The sequence below is a fragment of the Mauremys reevesii genome, linkage group 11 (assembly GCF_016161935.1).
Source record: "Mauremys reevesii isolate NIE-2019 linkage group 11, ASM1616193v1, whole genome shotgun sequence".
Classification (NCBI taxonomy): Eukaryota; Metazoa; Chordata; order Testudines; family Geoemydidae; genus Mauremys; species Mauremys reevesii.
In genome coordinates, this window is record NC_052633.1 from 55010994 (window position 1) to 55033702 (window position 22709).

General features: G+C 40.3%; 2 long non-coding RNA genes across 3 annotated transcripts in view; one reads left to right on the forward strand and one right to left on the reverse strand.

The window, feature by feature from the left end:
• Nucleotides 1-13864: 13864 nt before the first annotated feature.
• Nucleotides 13865-22445, reverse strand: LOC120375034. Of its 2 annotated transcripts, none has more exons than XR_005586404.1 (3): nucleotides 22156-22445; nucleotides 19979-20126; nucleotides 13865-14466 (listed from the first exon to the last, which is right to left on the reverse strand). It is a non-coding gene; the product is annotated as an uncharacterized LOC120375034 (long non-coding RNA). The 2 variants fall into 2 exon arrangements; XR_005586403.1 differs by having other exon boundaries at nucleotides 13866-14466; nucleotides 19979-20083.
• LOC120375035 overlaps nucleotides 22135-22709 on the forward strand; it is a 42797-nt gene continuing 42222 nt past the window's right edge. The window contains exon 1 of the long non-coding RNA XR_005586405.1: nucleotides 22135-22177. This is a non-coding gene — a long non-coding RNA (uncharacterized LOC120375035). The remainder of the gene's footprint in view (nucleotides 22178-22709) is intronic.

Sequence of the window (22709 nt, forward strand, 5' to 3'; positions counted from 1 at the left end):
TTATTATAAAGAAAACTGTCAAAAATTCACTTTCAGCTTTTACGCCCACTTTTAGGGTGTGCAACCCCTCTTCTGTGGCTGCATAACTTACCAAACTTTGGGATGGATATCATTTCTTGAATGGCAAAACACCACTCCCAGCTAACTATGTCCTTATATTACCCCAATTGCTGTATACAAATGCTAACAAATTCATCCTCACAGCACTCTTATATGGTAGGGAAGCATTATTAACACCACTTTACAGACAGGAAACTGAGATGCAGAGCGAGTAACAGCCTGATTCTGATACCCTCTGTGGGACTTCTTTTGGGGTAAGGTGCTACTCACAGAGAGAGAGGGTGTCAGAATGCGGTTCTAAGTGACTTGCCCAAGGTCCCAGGGGAGTCTGTGCCATAGCTCTGAATTCAGTCCAGCTCTCTTGAGCCCTAATGCAGTGCTTTAACCAGGAGGCCATCCTGCATAAATTGCATGGATTAAACAATTTACTATGCCTTTTCCCGTGTAAACTGAGCACAAATCTGAAATGCTGGTGCAAATGACATCCAACATCAAGCTTTTCAATGCATAACTACCTCTCTCTTGGTGCTAGGGACCTCAATGAGTTAAAACTGGAAGAGCTGCTCAGGAAGGGGTCAGTTAATAATCTATATCTAAATCCCAGTCCCAGATTTTCTTTTTGAAACATGCTGCACAACTAACACTTTGACATTTTGGCAATATGATGGGGAAAAAAGCTGTGCCAGCTGACTGATGAGCACCCATCCTTTTTAATTAATTGGGTTGAAAAATGTCTTGTGTCAGTTTGAATTTAGGAGCTCATTCAGCTGTGTTTTTGTAGGATAAATATATATAGATATATTTAACTGTATATTTGAACAACCCAGCATGAAACTCAATAAATGATAAAAATATGTTTATGTTAAAATATATATACATAACATTTCTTACATATATATGGTGGTTAAAGATATATAAAGTATAACATATAATGCTCTGTTGTACTGTTCTTATGATTTAGAAACACAGGCTATATAACACACACACAGGGCTGTATAGATGTGCTTTCTATATTTTAGCGGAGTAATATATCTGGATAGTTCTTTAAATTCAATGAATTTATTTGTCTGCCTTCTCGTAATAGAATCAGTTTTGATATACCCTTTGTTCGAGCCGTTATAGGCTTCAATCTAAGGGTTCTTTGTATTAACTTTTTTAAGTTACATTACAAAGAGGTTTTAAGATTTCCCAACAGGCTTTTATTTAACCAGGGCTTTTGATCTCAAACCTGCTGGGGCCTAGTGAAATCCTTACCAATTCTCCAGTAACTCCTCACTATTGGAATTTGAAAAGACCCACCTGAAGGATTTAACTCGCTGTATGGCTTCAGCCATCCTTTAGATTGTTCTATTCATGCAGACAGTGAGGGGGTCTAGGGCACCCTTTGTGAGCGTCTAAGTAGCCTAAGGTGCCCTTTGCATAAGTTGTACTCCTGAGGAAATAAAAATCAGGAGGACACAAACCTATATACCTTATTTCCTGCTATCTTTACTTAAAGAAGGAGCACAGGGGGTCTGTTTTACATCCTTTGCTACCTAAATACCTTTTGGACATGGGAACTCAATGAAAGAACTTTCATTGCATCCATTACCCTACTGCGGTGCATAGCAAATTAGATTTAAAAGGGTACTTTTCCCCTTACAGCTATTTCTATCATTTTCTTTACAATTTCAATTTAGTGTCTAGTGACAGAATATTCCATAATGTACTTTAGAACTGTATAACACCAATTATGCTAACTGTGAACATTATTTCAAAAGAATTAGAGATATATTAAGTTATAGACAAACCATTGGGAAAAAGGTCAGGTTAGAAGAAGTGGGTGGAGGGAAAGAAGCTATGTGATAATGCTTAAAGCAGTGACATGAAATGAATGCTCTTTTTAAAAAAAATCCCTACATTTTGCATAATACACACTGAGGAAATTTCTCTTCTTTCTTTGACTTCATTATTTAGGAGGGAGTATCCATGTTGCCTTGTTATTTTACATCTAAAGTCTCTCTGTGTAAGACCCACTGTGGAGTCTAACAGTTGTGCAGAAACATTATTTCCTCTGGCTTTGAGAAATAGCATAACATAAATGCATGAAAGGCTCCTGTCTTTTTTTATGTATAGTTTGTTACCTGATAGTCAGTATGCAGGCAAAAGACCAGTTAACAGAACAATTGTGAAAGAGTATAATAAACCAATACTGCATTTTTGGGTTACCGATTTTTATTCATTTCTGTAATGCACACTATATGACTGTTACTTGTATTCTGCATCAATCTTCCAAGGTATTATAAAAGATAAAGATTTAAATAGGGGAATGCTTCATCTGTTCTATATTTCAGCTTGCTGTTAATGTTAAGTCTCTCCAAATGATGATGCAACAAAACCTAAACCTACCTTCTCTTTCAGCTCCTCTTCTGTTTTTCTGAATTTCAAAGTATAAGACACTCAAGCAAGCCATGTTATGTAGATTTGATCTAGATGGTATTTTATTCATCTAAATAAAATATCTTCTCTCTCATTTTTGGTTTTGTTTTGTTTTAAACTACACATTACCCCCTTCTCCCCCCAATTGGTTTAAAACATTTGCTAGAACTGTGCAAAGTTCGGCTGTTTTGATTTACAGGGATTTCTGGCGAATCTTGTTTTGTTTGCTTGAGGGCCCATGGGATCCAATCTCCATGAACTTTGAATTATCTAAAACTTCAGAGTTAAATTCAGCTAAAACTGGCTTCCATAAATCATCCACAGCCCAGCTGAAATTCAGTCTAGACCTTGTCTACACTTGGGATTTGCCAGGTACAGCCACCAAAGTGGCTGCATCATGCAAACATTAGTATAGAAGGGAAAGCTTCTGTCTGAACCAGTGAAGCTCATCTGACCTAAAATAGCAACTTTGCCTGAATACATTCAGCATTTGCTTTGGTGCAGTTATACTGGTGACTGGCTACCCCTGGCTGGAATTAGAACAAATCCTCTGTACAGATAAGACCTAAAACTCAGCAGCCATTAACAGCTCTTGCCTGGGAGTTAGGTTTGTAAATGACTTGCAAGCAGGTAAGTGTTTCCTGGTTTGGGGTTTTAGTTCATAGCTCTAATATTCTCTAGCCTTGTGTTAGGATCTAGCTTGCACAAAACATTTAGGGCTCCCAGTGGATATTTCTCCGAATTTACACATGCAGCTTCAAGAGGAATTACATAGAAAGGTAGAAATAGAAACAATCACCTTTTTCTTTAATAATCTATTGAAATTAAAACCAAATGTGTGCAATGCGATACTGCCACTATCCATAACACCCAGTCCTATATCCTAGTATCTATTTGTAGAACTGATACAAACATTAATTTGAAAACGGCCTTTCAATTAAAGAGCAAATTTCATGAAAAAGTCCATTTTTGGTTAAAAATAGGTTTTTATTAAAAAACCAAAAACTTTAATACTGAAAAACTCTATTTAAAATGGATTCTTCCCCCCTCCCCCAGTTTTTTGGGGGGTTCTCACAAGCATCTGAAGAAAAAAGAAAAAATTCAACAAAACCCTCAAATTATTTTTATCAATAATTTTCACAGTGGACAAGAATTCCAGTTAGCTCTACCCATGAGCTATGGTGATACTGTACTAAGGATGTTATTAATTGGATTTGCACCACCAGACTTGAATTGTGTCCAATCTTGTGTACAAACCTGAACTCATTATTCAGAGAGATGGAAGCCACAAACCCCAGATCCTTATTCTAACTTTTTCAGGCAGGGATGTGTGAAGTGGACTGTGGTTTCAATAGAGACTCATCTCTGTATAGTAAAAGACCAACTAAAATGTAAAGTAGGGTGGGGAGGGAATAATTATTTATTCCTACACCCTTATATCATGATTGCATATGTGTATGCGTGTGCACGTGTGTTGGGGGTGGGGTGGGGTAGGGACGCACACACACAGTGTAAAAAGGCTCTTATTCCCAAGACTTTTTTTCATAGTATACATCCAGAAAAATCCTCCAGAAGTGCTATATTTGCATCTCAGGAGGAGAAGAATACTTCCTTGGCTCAAATATGCCCTTCTCAGTACATGGTATTCATTGCTGTATAATCTTAGAACATTACCAAAGGCCTGAACCTGATTTTCCATACACACAATGACACCTTACTTTAGCCAAAGACATAATCTCGTGGTCTGAGTATACAGCTGGGAGCCACGAACTCTTGAAGGCTATTCCCAGTTCTGATACTGCCTCCTGCTGTGACCTATGGTAAGTAACTTAACCTGTTGTCCTCAGTATCCCTAATAAAATGGGAGGCCTTAATACTTCTCTAGTGGGATAACAGTGCTTAATACTTACCTAATTGGATGATAATACTTACCTACATACCTCACAGGGGTGTTGTAAGGATTAATTAGTTAATGTTTGTAAAGTGCTTTGGAGATGGAAAGCAGCACATAGTGTAAGTGCTAAGTGTTATTACCAGAGGACAGCATCAAGACCTTAAAATGGATAATGACAGAATTAGAGATTAGAAATATTTTAAAATAAGGTGTGATTGTTCAAGGCAACAGGAGATTGTGGAATTACTTTTAAGTGGTGATTTAAAAAAAAAGTTGGGAAACAGAAGGGAGTGGGAAATATTCTGAGGTTTTTTTATAGGTGTCCAGACCTAATTGCCTGTTATGTGTCATTTGATAAGTTACAAGGAAACTCCTCTGAAATTTTTAACCTATTCTCATATAGTTTACTTTGATCTCAGTGGCCAAATTGTATTTCTAAACACTAAAATTTCTGTTTAAATCTGGACAAATAAATACATTAAAAAAATCCCTAGAAAATGCAAGCCACTTCTTTAAAGCCAGCATTGTCAGCATGACTCTCCTTTCACTTCTAGTTGGGTAAATGAGGAATAATTGCACTGAAGTTAATGGAGCTATACCAGTGTAAAACTGCTGGAAATAACAGCAGAATCAGGCGAGTCCCATATTTCTATGGGGTCTAAAATACCACTCTGACGGCTGGATTTTTTAAAATGCTGCATAAAATATATTAAACTTAGCATTGTTTATTATGCTACACAAAAATCATCATGCTTTGAATTGGATATTGTTTGTGGAATGGTGATTCATAAACAGGTCTATTAATACAGAGGTCTGATATCCCATATACAGTATTTTTGCTTTCACATAAGCAAACTTTGTAAGATTTTTGGCTTTAATTTCTTTGTTTGTTCCTTAATGTGAATTTTTAGTCCAAGAAATAAACTTTATAGATATCGAAGCACACATTTTTATATTTTTGCCATTGCAAATATTCAGATCTTTTGCCCTCTGACGTTAGAGAGAATTCCCACAAATTCCTGAAATCTGTTAAAATGCAAGGCAAAGTGCTTAAACTGGCATGTTGTACATTGGCTGTTCCTGTTCAAAAGGCACTGAGTTTTCATTCAGGATCTGTGCAAGAAATTTGACATACTGCTGGGCTAAGCATCAGGATTTGGTTGGCTCTAGGACCAGTTCTTACATTTCTACATCAAGCAAACACAAGAATGGATAACACTTAAAATAAAACCTACCTCCAAAGCTTTGCTTCTGGATATCATGTTATTCTGGAATGTAACAGAGAACATTCCTTGTAATCAAGGGTGAGTCAAGGAAAATGGCATGTAGGAGAGCAAAGCAGTGAAACAGAAAACTGAGCCAACACCAAATTCATTGTGAGTTTCACAGCTGCCATAATGACCAATGAGACCTTTGGGGAAGCTAGCCAGGAAGTCAGGTGCTGCTGCTGCTGGAAAGAATATGTTCCAGATTAATTGTCATTCGGCCCTTCAGCTGCTCTGCAGTGTGGGCCCATGGGTGTTGGATCCAGTTTTGCACCACAGGAGGAGGGTGAAGTGAAGTATGACTGACATTGTCATCAGCAAGCTTGTCAAGTTAGTGCTGATAATATATTTTGTATGACTATAATAAACAACTACTGCTTTGCAGTTGGACTGTTTCTGAGGGTGGCTTTTTGATAATTAGCTGAATATAGGCAGGCATAATTTACACACTTGCATATTTTGAAGTACAGTACGTTGCTAACCCCTTGATGATCAGTGTTAGCATTTCCCAGGACAGAATATATTGCCAAAAATGAAGAGGACAGCGATTTCCAGCAGCTAGAGCTCCAAGGGTTGGACTGGTGACGGGAGGCAAAGGAAAACGTGAAATTCAGCCTATAGGGCTCAATTATCAGGTCAACTAGCACAGAGGTAAGTGCACCTGGGGGTGGGCAAAGGTGGCTTTATTACACCTGGCTGTCCTCTTCACCAGTCCTGGGGCTGCTCAGGAGATGGATTGGATCCCAGCACAACTTGGAGATGTCTCAAGGTTGCTCTGAATTGAACTGACTTGTAATGGTGTGTTCCAGCCATGCCCCTTCCCACTCCTGACATAGCCGTTCATGTCTCCTTCACTGGATCCATGAGGGCACCTTGCAGTAAGATGCACAAACTTTACACCAACCAGTGATTCCCTCCCACCAGTGCCACACGCTTGTCTGGGAGTGTAGTGTGAGGATCTGGGCAGCAAGTGGTTATTTTGGAGCTAATGGGAATAATATCTATGTTTGGTGGGGACTGTAGTAGCCAGACCCAGGAACTAGAATGGAAGCTGGCTGGGGAAACTAGTCATGGGGGTAGTAGGAAGATTAAGCAGCTGGGAGATCAGAGTGTTTGTTCAGAGGACAGTAGGACAGTTTGGCAGCTGGAAGGAAAAGTTTGAGTATTTGAGGGGTGTTGTGAGAGGGTCTAGCAGCTCCAAAGGAGGCTTTGTGAATTGATCAGATGAACTAGTGGGAGCAGCAGAGCAATGGAGGGGACTTGTGGGAATGTTGCGCCGCTGGAGGGAAACTGGGGAGTGTGTCGGGGCAGCATTTGGCATCTGGAATGGCTGCAGTTTGGATCTAGAAGCTTATTGAAGAAAGGTGTGTTTGCCAGATTGGTGAGAAGGGCAGTACCACTCTGAATGAGCGCGTGTGTGTGTGTGGGGGGGGGGGGGGAAGCGTTAGGCAGTTAGGTCATGCTTTGGATCAGGGCCCTTATGGTGGTGAGGGCTGCTTATAATGAGTATATTTGTAAACAGATTTTCTGTGCAGTTTTCTAAGCGTTAAGAAGCTGAATGACAACCTTAATTCTGAATGTCCCCAGTTTTGTTGTGTTAAATCTGACCTTTAATTTAATTTTAACCCCATCAGCTTCCCTTGATATACCACTTCTGTACTCCTTAGACCTGCTATGAAGAAGGGAAATCTTTACAAGTCTGCCATTGACAGGGGTGGCTCCAGGCACAAGCATGCCAAGCTGTGCCTGGGGCGGCAAGCCACAGGGGGCGCTCTGCCGGTCGCCGCAAGGGCGGCAGGCAGGTTGCCTTGGGCGGCATGTCTGCGGACGGTCCGCTGGTCCCTTGGCTTCAGCAGACCTCCCACAGGCGTGCCGCCGAACCCGCAGGACCGAGGACCTCCCGCAGGCAAGCCGCCGAAGGCAGCCTGCCTGCCGTGCTTGGGGCGGCAAAATACCTAGAGCCGCCCCTGGCCATTGACATCAGCGTGGCATCTGCTGAGACATTGCGATGACTTTCTCTATACAACTGCATTTTCTGGGCTCCTTTCAGTAAGAATTCTTTAGCATGCTAAATAGGTCAAAAAGTGTAGCTAGTAATGTGCAGTATTCTTACTATGGAATGTCTTGGCTACTGACTGAAATCATACCAGCTCCTGGGTGCCATCCCATTGCTAACCTTATATTGGGATTCAGCCCAGTTCGAGTACTTGAATTAGAGAAAAGAGGAAGAATGGTGGAATGGTTAGGGCAGTAGCTTAGGCTTTGAGAGACCTGGCTTCAAGTTGGGCTCTGCCACACACCTCCTGTGTGACCTTGGGCAAGTCAGTTAGCTTCAATATGCCTCAGTTCCTCATCTGTCTACCAGGGTTAATAGCCCTGTCCTACCTCACAGGGGTGTTGTGAGAAAAGACACATTAAAGATTATGAAGTGCGCAGATACTATGATGATGAGGGCCACATAACTACCCAAAATAGAAGAAATACATTAACATGGAAGGCGGGGCTCAAATCCTAGTTGATGGGTGTCATTCTTGTTCCCCTCACAGAAGCTGTTTGGTATTTGTTTCTGGAGCATTCACAATGTGTAAAGCATTACCAGAAGAAACAAGCATGTCTTCTACCCAGAGGAGCTTACACTCTAAAAATCAGACAAGAGACCAATAGAAATAGATGACCGGATGCGTTGTGACTGGGAGCCATTGGTCTGGCAGAGCTGTATAGCGAAGCTTGCAGGGTGGTTAGCTGCACTGCGCCTGACTCTTCACAATGCCATTAGTCTCACATTTTAACAAGTATTAAGTTAAATCTGAATGTCTATTTTAAAAGAAACAATGGGATGTGTTGACACAGGTCTGCAACTATCCCTTCTTAAAAATAAGACAATGTTACTAAACTGGAGAGATTATCTGACTTGCCCAAGATCACACAGGAAGTCTGTGGCAGAGACAGGAATTTAATCCCAATCTTCTGAGTGGCAGCACAATACCTTACCTACAAGATCATATTTCTTCCTGTTTTAGCCTTAGCCGAACCAGTTAGAGATAAGCTTGCCCCTGAGCTGTGAAGTGTTTGCACCGTTGCTTACTGAATGTGGATTTCCTTCTGATCCCTATGTAGTAATGTGGAAGTACGAAGCATAAGGGTGAAGTTTCCTAGTTAGATCTTCAGAAAATAGTTTTCCGTTAACCATTACTTCGCATTTTCCCTTCCTTACCAAAAGACTAAGTTTAAACAGTAACTTCCTGCAATGAAGGACACCTGTGCTTGCTGGTCCCATTATGTGGCTATACTGAAAAAGCTTTACAGCTGTCTAAATTAGCATAATTAAATCCACATCTATTAAAAAACCTCAATCACTTCTTTCCCCTTCACATGCAGATAGTGGCATTTGTCTAAGGTGCTAAGTAACAAAGGAACTTTTTAACTGTTGAAGACCTGGCTGAAAGGAAGAGTAATAGGATTTGTATATTGTCCCATGGTTCACCTTAACACTAGTGGAAATGATTAGTGGTAGCTGTTCTGCCTTAAGAAGTATGGCTGCATTTTGCATTTCAATTCTGCTAGTACACAGGGCCGTGCATTAGAGATGTGCATTTTACAATGTGCCCCTGCTTCAATTGCTTCTTCAGCCCCCATTAATGGGGGTAAACAAAGCCTGGCATTCCGATTTGGTCTCTTCCCCCACCCATTTCTTTTTGTTTTGTTTTATGCGGGGAAGCCCCAGTGACACCAGGATAGCAACAAGGCTGCACTGTGTGGTGCTAGCAGAGAGAATTCCTCCAGATGAAAACTGACATGGGGTTCAGGGGTTAATTTCTGGAACAGGCGCATTTGCATACAAATGAAAAATGATGGAATTTCTGTTCTCCTAAATTTTCAATGTCATCAGCATCAAACAGCAGTCAGTGCTCCCTTGCTGTTTGAAGAATATTCATTACTTTAGAAGAAGGGGCACCTTGTTTGGTATTAATCTCCTCTGCAGGTCAATGGCTTAATTTGCTAAACTTCATCTGAAGTGCCATTCACTTCCTGAGTTCTCTGCTATTCTTTGTTATTTTTCAGAACATGTTCTTAATACATTTTTATGTGTAAAAGGATACACACATCTCCAGAAAAACAGAGAGAGAGGGGGAGAGAATGACATTTTTTTTAAATAGATTTGCTTTCATTGAATTCCTAAACCACTTGGCACCCTCCTGTGTCAGTTGTACCATATTTTGGTGTGTTTGTCTCACAATTCATAAACATTTTTCAACAAAAATTGCTTACTTTAATGGGAAAACAAACATTTTTCTTTCAAAACTGATGCATAAAAGGATATCTGTTTTCTTGTGCAAGAAGGTTACAGGGTGTCAGGCTTCTAACAAAAGGTAACAAGTGACCAAGTGATTAATCTCCCAAAGAAAACCAAAATATTCTTTTAGTCCTTGCCTCTGGAAATTCTCATCTAAAAATGCAGTGACTGAGGATGTACTTAGGAAACTAAAGTGCCATCTCTTACTTCCCTATCGTCCTCTATGTGTGTCTATAAGGGCCCTGAGAATCCCATTTCCCCGGTTTTTGCCCTTCATGGCTCTCTTCGTTCTGTCTGAATAGGATTATATGGGACTGTCTTCAGAGCTTGCTAATGTTACTCCTTAATTGGCCTGGTATTCTTGGGCAGTGATTCTCAAACTGTGGTCTGTGGACCCCTGGTAGTCCATGGAATACTTGCTGTTGGTCCATGGAGAACTCAGTGGTCACTTGGTGCTGGCTCTCCTCCTTGTTTTCAGCCACTAAAATGCATTAGAAGACACCTACAATACATTAAATTATTTCCTAGTATTATTTTCTCATGGAAGAAATTGTTGTTATAGCCACAGAGGTGTCATGCGCTTCCAAACAGAAGGGGAGATGGTTCATGAGATTGTGAAAAAGTCTGAGAACCTCTGCTTTGGAACTCTTCTCCCAAATGTTGAGTATGTTGCCTCAGTAGCACCCCCACCTTCTGCTGGTATAATAGAGAAGGACCATGACTGGATCTCCATTATTACCAAGAACACTAATACAACAGCATCTCACCAGAGGAGCCCCCAAAGTACTATTTGAAGTAAAAGACAGTTTTAAGATAGATTTGCTCCTGAATTCTTAGGGATACAATGTGTGGATTAATAGAATGCCATGAAGAAAAAGGGTAGGGATTCCACCCTTCCCAATCCTCTCCTGGATCTTGAACATTCTATGCTCAGTGCACGTAGGGTGTGTCTTTGCAGAGGAACTCAGTATTATTCAGTGCCATTCATTCCTCAGGAGAGGAAGGAACTTTAAGGCTCTAGTACTCTGGTGTTCTACTCTAAGTTTAGACTTTGCATATAATGTTTATAACAAAAGCTCTAGTTAAGGACTTTCATTATAACCCCTTGCTTTCACATTCTCATGGCTAGCTGAAAATTTCTGGCTAGAATTTTTCATTTGTTCCCAGTCTCAACGTGAATGTTTTTGGAAACTGTTTTTTTCAGTTGTAGACAGGTGAAAACACTCAACACGTTACCCATTTTAAGTCAATATGTAATTTTTTTTGCTCACACATAATCCACAAATAGCAAAATTCATAATTTCAGGCATCGACATGGGAGGCAGGGTACCCTTGGTTTAGTCCCCCTACCCCAATCACACTTTCATTGTTTATCCACAGTGGAACAGCTTCAACAGATTGAGAGTAAGAGAGTCTACATCAGACTATCCAGTGCCTAGTGGTTAGAACACTCCCCTGAGAGGACAAGAACAGGGCAGAGAGGGGGAAATAGAATGTGGGTTTTGCACATCCCAGGTGAGTGCTCTGACCACTGGGCTAAAAGTTATAAGGTGATCATTGGTGCCATCTCCTCTGGCCAGACTGTAAATGGAAACAGACCTCTTAGGCATCCTCTAAGCTGGTGGTGGGCAACCTGCGGCCAGTCAGGGTAATCTGCTGGCAGGCCGGGAGACAGTTTGTTTACCTTGACCGTCCACACGCACGCCCTCCCCTCCTCCCCCCCCTGCAGCTCCCAATGGCCATGGTTCACCATTCCCAGCCAATGAAAGCTACAGAAAGCAGCGGCCAGCACATCCCTATGGCCCATGGCTTCCTGCAGGAATGGCAAACCGTGGCCACTGGGAGCTGCGGGTGGCCGTGCTTACGGACGGTCAAGGTAAACAAACTGTCTCACGGCCTGCCAGCAGATTACCCTGACAGGCCGCAAGTTGCTCTAAGACCACACACTGGATTAGGCCCCATATACAACATAGGTGGCCAAAAGTCTGTCTTCTCCTGGTTTGGGGATCTTTCTGGGGCTGAGAGAGGAGACAGGTGTCTGGACACCTTGAGAGAGGCAGCAGTGAGCATGCCCAACAGCACAAATGTAGGCCCTGAGGGAACTTTTATCTTGAATAACTTTGGCACTGAGTTTAAGCACCTACAGGGTTTGACAGGGATTTTGAGGATCACGGTACAACCAAAATGGGGACTTAAGTGCCTAAAAGAGGGAATTAGATACCTAAGTTCTCTCTTGGATCCCAGCCTGTCTTTATATGTATTTGTACAGTATCCTGCACAATGGGGTTCCAGTTTTGAGTGAGGTCTCTGGGTGCTACAGGAATAACAATAATAAATAATGTCTGGTGGCAACTTGTGCTAATGTTGGGGCTACATTAACTGCAGCATTAGCTTAGCATTGTAGATAATGGGCTAGCCCCTCAGGTCCAGCTAAGTGTCACTCAACACAGGACTTCAGGAGGGGCAAAAGTGACTTTGTGCCACCTTTATATCCCCCTTATCCTGGAGTTGGCTGATGCAAGTTAGAGCCAGAGCACTCTGGCCATCCCCTCTATACTGGTTGGGGTGGCATAAAGCTAGTTGTCCTGGTCCTGTGCCATTTGGGGATTTCCCTACCCCAGGGCAATTCTTGGATAGCTGGATAAGCCAGCTTTGCAAAGCAGCTGCTTGGGGAGCCAGAACCTGTCTTATTATCTACAGGGAATGTTTTTAGCATAAAAAACTTCCGTTGGAGACAGATTTGAATGCAGAAATATGTTCTGCTCTGAAATGTCTATGTGCCTGCAGAGCTGATAGGTTCCTCTCTGCTTAACTTTTCTCCTGTGGAGTTTACAGTCACTGCAAGAACAAATCATGGGGCTGACAGGTGAAGCTAAGAGAGCTTGTAAAGTCTGCATTCTTGTGAATTCCAGTTTAAAGAATTTGTAAGTTCCTCCAGCAAAGAATACCATACCATCTACTTGCACTTAAAAGCACTGGACTTTTCATGATTCCCCCCAATCCCGTGTGTGTGAGTGTGAGTGAAAGCAAAACCAAGAAAAGTACTCTAAAAACTAACATGAATATAATGTTAAGGTTGCTAGTTAAGGGCCAGATTCTGCTACGCTTACTCCCATTGAATATACCTCATTTTACGAATATTGCTATTGACATCAGTGGGGCTACTCACAAAATAAAGTACTACCCATCATGAGTGTGGGCATCAGAATCTGACACCAAATGCTCAAAATATAGGGGTCAGTTTCTTAGCTGGTGTAAATAGTTGTAACTCTGAAATCAATGGAGCTATCCTGATTTATGCCAACTGAGAATCAGGTCAAGGCTATGAAAAAGGTAAAGTTTTCATAGGTCTGTTAAGTTATCCATAATACAAATGTGTTGCTTTAGAAAGATGTATATTAGCATGCTAATGTTATGTTGCTAAATATCTATACCATGAAACACTCAAGATATGCAATCTGGCCAAGTTAGCATAACTTTGAGAACCTTAACTTTAATATTGCCTGATTTCTGAGCTTTTAAATGTGTAAACCTAATGTTATACTGACATAAGTTTTTGTAATTTTATACATACTAGAGTTGATTTTTATCTTGGGTTTTACAGCACCTTAAGCAACAAGAGAAAAAGTGCTCATCTGTTTATGATAAACTTATCAGAAATACTGCAAAGTTTTCACCAACTAAGATATTTATACAGCTATGGTGGCATGCTACAGGGTAATTCTGAGACAACAAACAGAATATTTCAAAGCCCAGATGTCCTGTTTAGACAAGGGGTTTTATATTGATTAGAATCTGCTTTCACCTAACATCATGTAGTAAATATCACAAAGACATAATTAGAAAATTTGGTACAATATTTAGTCCTAGTCCCTGTGTGCCAGAATTGTTTGACTACTGAGAAACTGGAGCTTGTTTGCATCCCAGTGTGTTGTGAAATGCAAACTTCAAAGAAAATATTATATCTTCCAACTCCAGCTCCTGAGTGTCTTGGAAGTATAATACAGAAAGGCTTAACAATCCCTGCTGAGGAAAGGGCAATTTGACACTGAAACTACTGTTAAACCACCATTGAAACACTGGTAGGCAAAGAGTGCTTATTAGATAAATATAGCTAAAGTCTCTGAAGTCAGGGAGAGAAAATGCACCCAAGTCATTGGAAAAATCCCAAAGCTGGACAAATGTTTTTGTTTTGCATAGGATTTTTTTTAAAAAAATACATGCACTACATGTTTTCTTCATAGATTTTCCATAAGACTGGTCTCTCCCCTCACCATTTCAAAATAAAATGTTTAGATTCGAAAAACTTCTGGAAGCCAGAGTTTTGGCCAGAAAGTATTTTTTCATCAAATTATCAGTGTCTGAATTTCATCACAATCTGTTCAGCTGTTTAGGTTGCAGGCAGGCGTAAAATATAGTCGTGAGTGTGTGATTGTACTTCTTATACATATTGAAAGGGCTCTTCTTACTCCCCGTGATGAGGAAAACTCTGTAAATTCTATGCATCTGTAGTCTCAGTAGCATCAAGGGGTGGCCTAGAAGCAAACAGAGAGAAAGTTCAGACATTTGGGGGGCAGATAAGACTTTTTCACCTGTTAATGATCACAGAACTTTTAGCAGCCCATTCGCCCCATGATAACAGTTTTGGTTTTGGAATGACACAGTGTTTTGCCCTAATATCTTTGCCTGGGAGGCCATTAAACACATTTATGATTCCTGCAGGGGGAAAAAAGAAAAAATATTTGCTGAAGACCGTTCTGAATATATTTTCTTTAATTGTCACTTATGCTTCTGTCCCATCTTCTGCACTGGGTTAAAAATAGTACCTTGGATTGATAGTTTTAACACCATTTAATATATTATATATATCATTGCATATAAAAACCTGCATGAAAAGAATGTCAAGGACAAGACTTAAACCAGCTATAGTATTGGAACTCACAAATAAGACACATGACCCAAATACCTAGACCCACAAGGATGCTGTAGGCTAATACTACCTCTGTATAATACAGTATCTGGTGGTTATTATGAAATAATAATGATATTTTGCATTTATACTTCACCTTTACTATAAGGAACTTTTTAATTTCTTTACTGTCATTAATTAGCTAATCATCCTAGAACCCTTTTGAGGTAGCTACAGAACATATTTTCGTGTCCATTTTTGGAAGATGAATAAATTTGCCCAATCTTGCATAATAAATCATTGGCAGAGTTGGGAACAGACCTGAGGGAAGAAATCCCACTGACTTCAATGTATCTCATCCTTGGGGTCAGGACTCAGAGTTCCCTACTCTAACTATTGTACCCTATGTATGTTGGGCATTTGTTGCTCATGCCAAGAATGAGATTAGAGGTGCTTTTACGGTAGTACTAGAAATGATGTTAAAAGGAACCTCTGCCACAGATGTAAGTATGGTAGCGCTAATGTGACACCATACTTATGATTTTGTCAGCATTTCCTTATAAACCTCTCTTTGCAGCAATTATATGACAGCCATATATAAAAATACTGTGAGCTGAAACTTGGCATACAGGGATCCAGGAGGGAAATTTTAGCTTTTAGAAATAATGGCTTCTGATTACCATGGACAGGCATGACATGATATGCAAATATATGCTCCATATTGCACTAGAAAAATATGAGGTGTCACCACTATATCATGTGACAGAGGAACAGAAATTTGTGGGAAGAGGGTCTCTTTGGTTTATGAAAATGAAGGAAAATACTTTATTATTTCTGGACACATCTTTTGATTAATGCTACTAAACTTGTACTGAATTCTTCTTATTTACAAGGTATCCTATCATGCTGGGAAATTGTATGATTTTTTTTTTTTAGCATTCCCTATGCAGATCAGATCCCTGGCTGGTGTAAATCAGTGTAGCTCCATTGAAGTCCAGTGGAGTTCTGCTGATTTACATCAGCTGAGGATCTGGTCCTATATCATCTTACCACAGAAGCTTTCAGCATTTGTTAACCATTTGGCGAGTGAATGAATGTTTGTTTTATTTTGAAAAGTCCATTTTGTCATTCCGATCAAATTCCAGTGACAGCATGAACATAAATATCTTAAAATGTTTTCACCCAGGATATAGCTGGTTATTTTACAGTGATTTTTTAATGTGTAATGCTTTGTGCCATGCTCTGTTCTCTTGGGTGGCAGTATGATGAAGGTGCTGGCATTCAGATATTTTAGTATCATATCAGTGTCTTGAGAGGCTTTAGCACCTGTCTTACCTTTAACCTAATAGTGACTCTTCATTATGAAGCTGAGTCAGTGGACATCTCCAGTAATACTTTGTTACAGTCTCTCTAAATATTTCTCAGTGCATCGTCATTCACGAGTCATTTGAAAGCAGAGATGTCGGTTATTATAAATGCTTCCCAATACTGTGTTCCAGAATATCTGATTTGGAACTTGAGTCTTTATTTCTGAATTCAACTTGGAAATGATTAAAATGCCATAGTAACTTTGGCTGTCTGTAATGTTACTAATAACTAAATTCTAAATGTAAAGCAGCTTTGCAAGAGAACTCCAGTGTCATGTTACAGTGAACGGACATCATAATAAAGGTACAGTAAATTTAAAGCAACTTCATTTAATTGAACATACAGGTTAGGTACAGGAAGAAAGAAGAAGACTATTTGCTGCTTTTAGATGTGACATTTCAGTGGTGTACCAACAGAGAGAATTTTGCTTGCAGAATTCTGTGAGCAAAACACTTCTGAGAATGTATGTATACAATTGTTTAAAAAAAACCACAGGGTTACTGACACAGATGCCAATTTGGTAGGGCATATGGAACATTTACACTTGCCTTTTTCATTCTTTCTTGCTGCAGCTGGTACTGATTTAGTATGTGAAATTTTACTAGCAGGAGTGCTAATCAAGATGGAGATTCTGTGAAGATTTAGTCATTTATGTAGGGGAGAACAGTGGATATCATTAAAAAGTAGGAGATCATCTATGGGAGGAACATTATCATTATCTACCTAATTTTTAAACTAAATAGAGAAAGAATGGTGCTGTAAGTATCACTTGAACAGCCGCAAAAGTACAAGTTTTTCCTTGTAATGTTCAAGCAGTCTTACAGTCATAGCATAAAGTTTTGGTGAAGGGAATTTTGAATCTGCTCAGACTTTGGGAAGCTGAGGACAAACCAGTGGTTATTGTTCTACCATTTTTCATAGCCCAGATGATGAGGTGGTGGAATCTCCTTCCTTAGAGGTTTTTAAGGTCAGGCTTGACAAAACCCTGGCTGGGGTGATTTAGTTGGGAATTGGTCCTGCTTTGTGCAGGGGGTTGGACTAGATGACTTCCTGAGGGCCCTTCCAACCCTGATATTCTATGATTCTATGAGTTTTTTAACATTGAGCAGGTGCGAGTTGAGATGGGATCAAACCAAAAAGCTGGTTTTTTGATCAGTTCAAACCTAACTATATAACATTGGGGAAAGCTCCAATACCTATCCAGATTTTGAAGACTGGCATTCATGAGTGTTCAAACCAGGCTTTTCCTTAAATTCATTATGAAGCTAAGAAGTTCAGATCTTAGATATTGATTCAGGCCCATCTGTGAAAATGGGCATTGAAGATTATTTTCCATGAAGAAAGTACCAAATATACATTAATTATCCAAAGAGGGGATTTTAAATTACGCACAGTGTAAAAAATCATGCTAGGGATTAGCTATCCTTTCCTGCCAAGATTATTTCACTGCAGATAGCAACAGAATCACTTCTGTATGTTAAATCTGTTGTACAGGTGGCTCAGTGGTATGAGAGATCTGAATAATAAAAACAGACACACATCTCTGGCCTAAGGTAAGTGACGGTATAAGTAGAAGTGGGTGAGTTTCATCCCCTGTGGAAGACTGCCAGCTGCCGGAGCCTTCAGCATCAAATTCAAGGAGAGGCACGATGGTGGCTTTGGAGTAGGCTGTACTTCTTCCTTTACCTTTACCTCTTCCTTCCCCACATAGGCAGAGAATTTCTTGACTACAATAAGGACTTGGGAAAGGAGGAAGCTTGGTATGACATGCTGGGTGATAGATTGTGCTCTGAAATGCTTGGGGACTTCTATCACCAGTAAATAGATAAACACCTGCCTGGAACTATAGTGAAATTACTCTCAACTTCTCAGGCATCAAGCTTCATATCTAGACCTTTATGCATCTCCGCAGGCTACTACACTTTGGCATAATAGCCACTGATTTCTGAGGCAAAGTATTGGAGAAAAAAAATTTCAGTTATTTCAAGAGTGCATTGGAAAAAGCCACGCTGATTCTAGTTTCCAAGAGTGTACTGTCTACATCATGTTGGAGAAGGCAGCAATATTTCTCAATTCAATTTTTGTTAGATAGATAACTATTTTTTTTTAAAGTTTTCCAATTAACATATTGAGTTCTGAGATTATGTTGTACTTCTGAATGGAGATAGCTGACATTCAGAGACAGTGGGCATTTGGATAATTTCCCATTAAATACTGACAGGTTTCTGTACATAGCATTTCTGGATTTCACCTGGACATTAGCTTGGATTTTCAAAGGAACCCAAGTGAGTTAAGTGCCAAACTCCCTTTGATTTTCAATGGGATTTGGGAATCTAACTCCCTTGGGCTCATTTGAGAATATCATCTTAGATCTTCACAGTGCTTAATTTCTAACAGAAGATGTGCTGGGGCTCAAGAAATTAGGTACTGGGACACAAGTAACTTTTTAACTTTCATAACTGACGCGGCAAGCCCAGAGGTGCCAGGGCTATGAACTGCCAAGCATAGATGTGCCAAAGCTCAGCAAGCCATGCCACAAATTAAACGCTGGCTCTTTCAGCAGCTATCAATAAAGGTTACCAGATTACCAACATTGTCCCAGTTTCACTTTTTGTTCTTATCATTAATAGAAAAACTAAAGATCAATTTCAGAGATAGCAAGAACCAAACCACTCAAGAGTATTTTTTTAAAGAGACATCGTGAACTTCATGGGACATAATTTAGGATGAATAGATGAATCAACCCTGCTAGTTCCAGGGACTCTAGGTATTTCAAACCTGATGCCTAGAGTACTGAAACTATCTCCTCCAGAAGCCTCAAGCTTTTAAATACCCATATTTCAGTAGTGTAATTACAGCCCTGCTAACTACCAACAGTAGCTGCAGATAAGGGCAAAGGTTCTGATACTTGCTGATAACCAGGGAGGAAAAGTGTGAGATTTTCTCAGCCTGCCAGAAAAGGGGAAAGAGAGCAGTGTATAACTGAGAAATCTAAATACCTTTTGTTGACTGGGACATTTATATCAGATGCTACCAGCAAAACACCAAAAAGAAGGGGAAGAATAAACCTCTATATTCACCCTAAGCAATTCAGTAATGTTTAAACCTTAACCATTGTCAAGCAATGAAACATTTTCTCTAAACCTCCAGGTCTGACATGGCAATTTTATTTAAGTATTACCAAAAATATTTTCCAGTTGCACCAGCTGCCACTCCTGAGGCAAGGGTGGGTGCCTGCAGGATGTCATTGCTCAAATGCTATTTTAAAAGGAAATGCTTGCTGCATTGGGAAAGTACACAGAAACAAAGCGCTTGGGTAGCCAAGAGGCTGTGGTAAAGGAAAAGGAGAATCGATACCTTTTCTGAGGCCTGAACAAAACATCTGAATTCTCTCCCTTGAGGGTTCTCACCCTCCAAATGGTTTTTTTTTAGTGCCCACAAATACAAAAGGGTTATGAAACATAAAGTCATCAAGTGGCTTGTCCATTTCACTGAATGAAATGGTGGCTGTGAAAAGCAAGTGTACAACAAGTCACTATTCTGAACAGTTAACAGAATGAAAACATTAAAGAGCTCATCTGTGGACTGATGTTGGCATTTAAAGGTTAGTTTTCAGCAAGTTCCCATGAAGTTCTTGGCAGCAGGTGACCTCAGTGACTGTGATCTTGTCTCTCACATACATTTCATAAAAAGCTATACTGCACCTTTATGAAACTGTTTACAGAAGAGCGAGGCGCGATCACAACTACGTGGAGGGGTGTCATACTCACTTCACCGCAGACATGTGGACCAGTGGTTAAATATTCGATTACATGTCAGTCACAGCGCATTAGGCAATCTTCCAGTCTGCCGGCTTTGCCTTGCCCAGCTCCAAGCTAAGTATCATCAGGAAACAAGTAGCACTCTGAATTAAAGGGTCTGAAAAAAGATTATATTGCAGTCAATCTGCAATGGGCGTTTTAGTTCCAATATAAAATGTCCCTTATTTTCTGTTCAGTGGGGCTGTTTCTCTACTTCCTTGTACCTGGTATAGCTATTTACACCTGGTGAAACTGAGTGCAAGGTGAGTGTGAAACAGTAGCATTCTCATCTGGTAGAGTTTTGCACTCACTTTGTACAGGTATAAATAACTGCCCAAAGTGCAAGACTCTGGAGAATCAGGCCCCTACTGTCAAGCAGTGTTGCCAAACATGTTCTGTGTTTTCCAGTATAATGGGTATAAAACTGTGTAACCATGGCTGAACACAGTCTGGCCTGTCTGGCTTATGAGTGACTTACTGAAAATATGTTAGGAGTGGAATGTAAGATCTGTGGACCTGTTGCCCATTTTGTCTAGGCCAGAAAAATTCTGTATCAACTCCAAGAAGAAAACTACTTTCCAAAACACCAGCTCATGCAGAAAGGAACTCCACACAATTTGTGCTGGCATGGCTTCTAGACTAACAAAAAGTCATTCATGTGCGTGTTGGGAGGCATGAGACTGGAATAGTAGAGGGTATGTCCACTGTCCCCTCACTGGAATCTTAGTGTCAGTTTTCTTAAACATCCTTCACCTATTTGAAACAGTTACTTGAGAAGTGGTGATATTGCCATTGTGAGTCTTGTGCTGCCTGTGCTTAACCGGCGCTTCCTGCTGCAAAAAATTCAAACTGAATTTGAAATGAAAGGAGACAATGCTGAAGTCTCTGCAACGTTCAGTAGCAGGAACGTCAGCACTGTGTGGTTTCATATTCACCCTGTTTTCCAACAAGAAGTGCAAGAGCTCCAAGACTCACAAGGCAGTATCACGACTAACTTCTCAGGTGACTATGTCAAATAGATGGAGGATGTTTAGCAATACAAACAATAAGATTCCATTGGGTGCCAATAACCTCTACCCTTCCAATATTATGTTTCCCAACTTGGATGTGTGCAGCTTCAAATCTGTCCTCAGGCTCCAATGTCAGAGGAATAATTGGAAGGGAAAAATATTTGACAGTGCAGAATAACTAATAACACAATAAAAGCCACACTGTACTATCAGCAAAACTGGGAGTAGATTCCTGCCCTTTTAAATGCATGTGTGCATATGGCTAGGGTTGAGCATATGGTGCTCAGATACTGTACCATGGTGCTGAGTGGTAGGAGAACCTAAATTAGTAGGACCGAATAGGTAAGGACACTCAGGCAGAAGCAGTCTGTCTCATTATTTACAAAAGAATATGTATACAATGTAGTATTTGAAGGGTACTCCTCAGGTAGAATGCAGGGGGGATCAATTGTGGATAGCATCCTCTTGTTCTCTCCCTAAATCCCCCACCAGTGACTGCATTTGCAGAGGGCATCTTCAGTGCTGATGGCAGTGTTGTTACAGACAGAAGGACTCTGCTTAATGCAGCCTCTGATGTGCCTTACTTTTTTAAAAAAGATAAATCTTGACAGCTTGCCAAATACCACATCTGCCTCTCTTTGCACCTCAGAGGGTGAAGCCGAACAGCAAGGTGGTGAAGATGAGTAAACCTATCAATTAACAGTGTGGGGGCTACTCTCTCTTTTTCTGTCAAACAACTGTAGGTGATCACCTCCCCTGCCCTTAAAAGAAGTCTCACTGCCTGTTGGCTAGCTGGCAAATGCAATCTGCAACACCTGTGTGACAGATAGGCACAGCTGTAAGCATGCTGCTGTTGATCCATCTGTAGAAGGCACCACATGCCAGTGTTTATCTTAGAATCTTAGGAGGAGGGGGTGGGGGAAAGCATGTATTACACAGTTAAGGTTTCTTTTTTCCCCACCGTTCATCTCTTATTTCCCCTCTCATGTTGGTGTTTCCCCCTCCTTCTTATTATGGCTGTGTTAGTGAATACTAATGAGACAATACAACCCAAGACAATCACTGATTGAGTGAATAAATTCTTTGGGTACTGAACACCTGTGACCTGACTAACAAGGCAAGTTGAAGCTGGCTTACCTGATTACAGCTAAGTATTTTGGTTAGCACCTCTGGGTTTCCATCTCTAATTGCTGGTAATGATAACACTTGAATCATAATTTGATGGTCTGTAGGTTTCTCAGCTGTTTCTTCCCATGCAAAATAGATAATGGAATATTTTGCCCATGACACTGAGTCTATATTTTGTATGTGATACATCAGCATTGTGTAAATTTTATGAACAACTTCTATTATCTTTGAAGCCACAGAAACAACAAACCGTTATAATTATGGTCTGAAGATGCTGTAGTGTTTCAAATATGCCTACAGTAGTGGTATTACAATGAAAATGTTCTGTTTGCCTGCAGCTTTCACTGTGCTCAATGACATCACAATTATGCTGTATTTGAGCTGAAACTTCTGTCCTTAAACAGAAACAGCTTGTCTGAAACCTTTTAGGTTTTCCTTCTAATTTCTTTTGATTCTTCCTTGAGTTAAAACAGTCAAAATGGTGAATACAGTAGGATAGTGCATTTTTACAGGCTTTGTGTCTGAGCTTGCTAACAGTAAGTTATAGGTACTTTGTGTGGTTG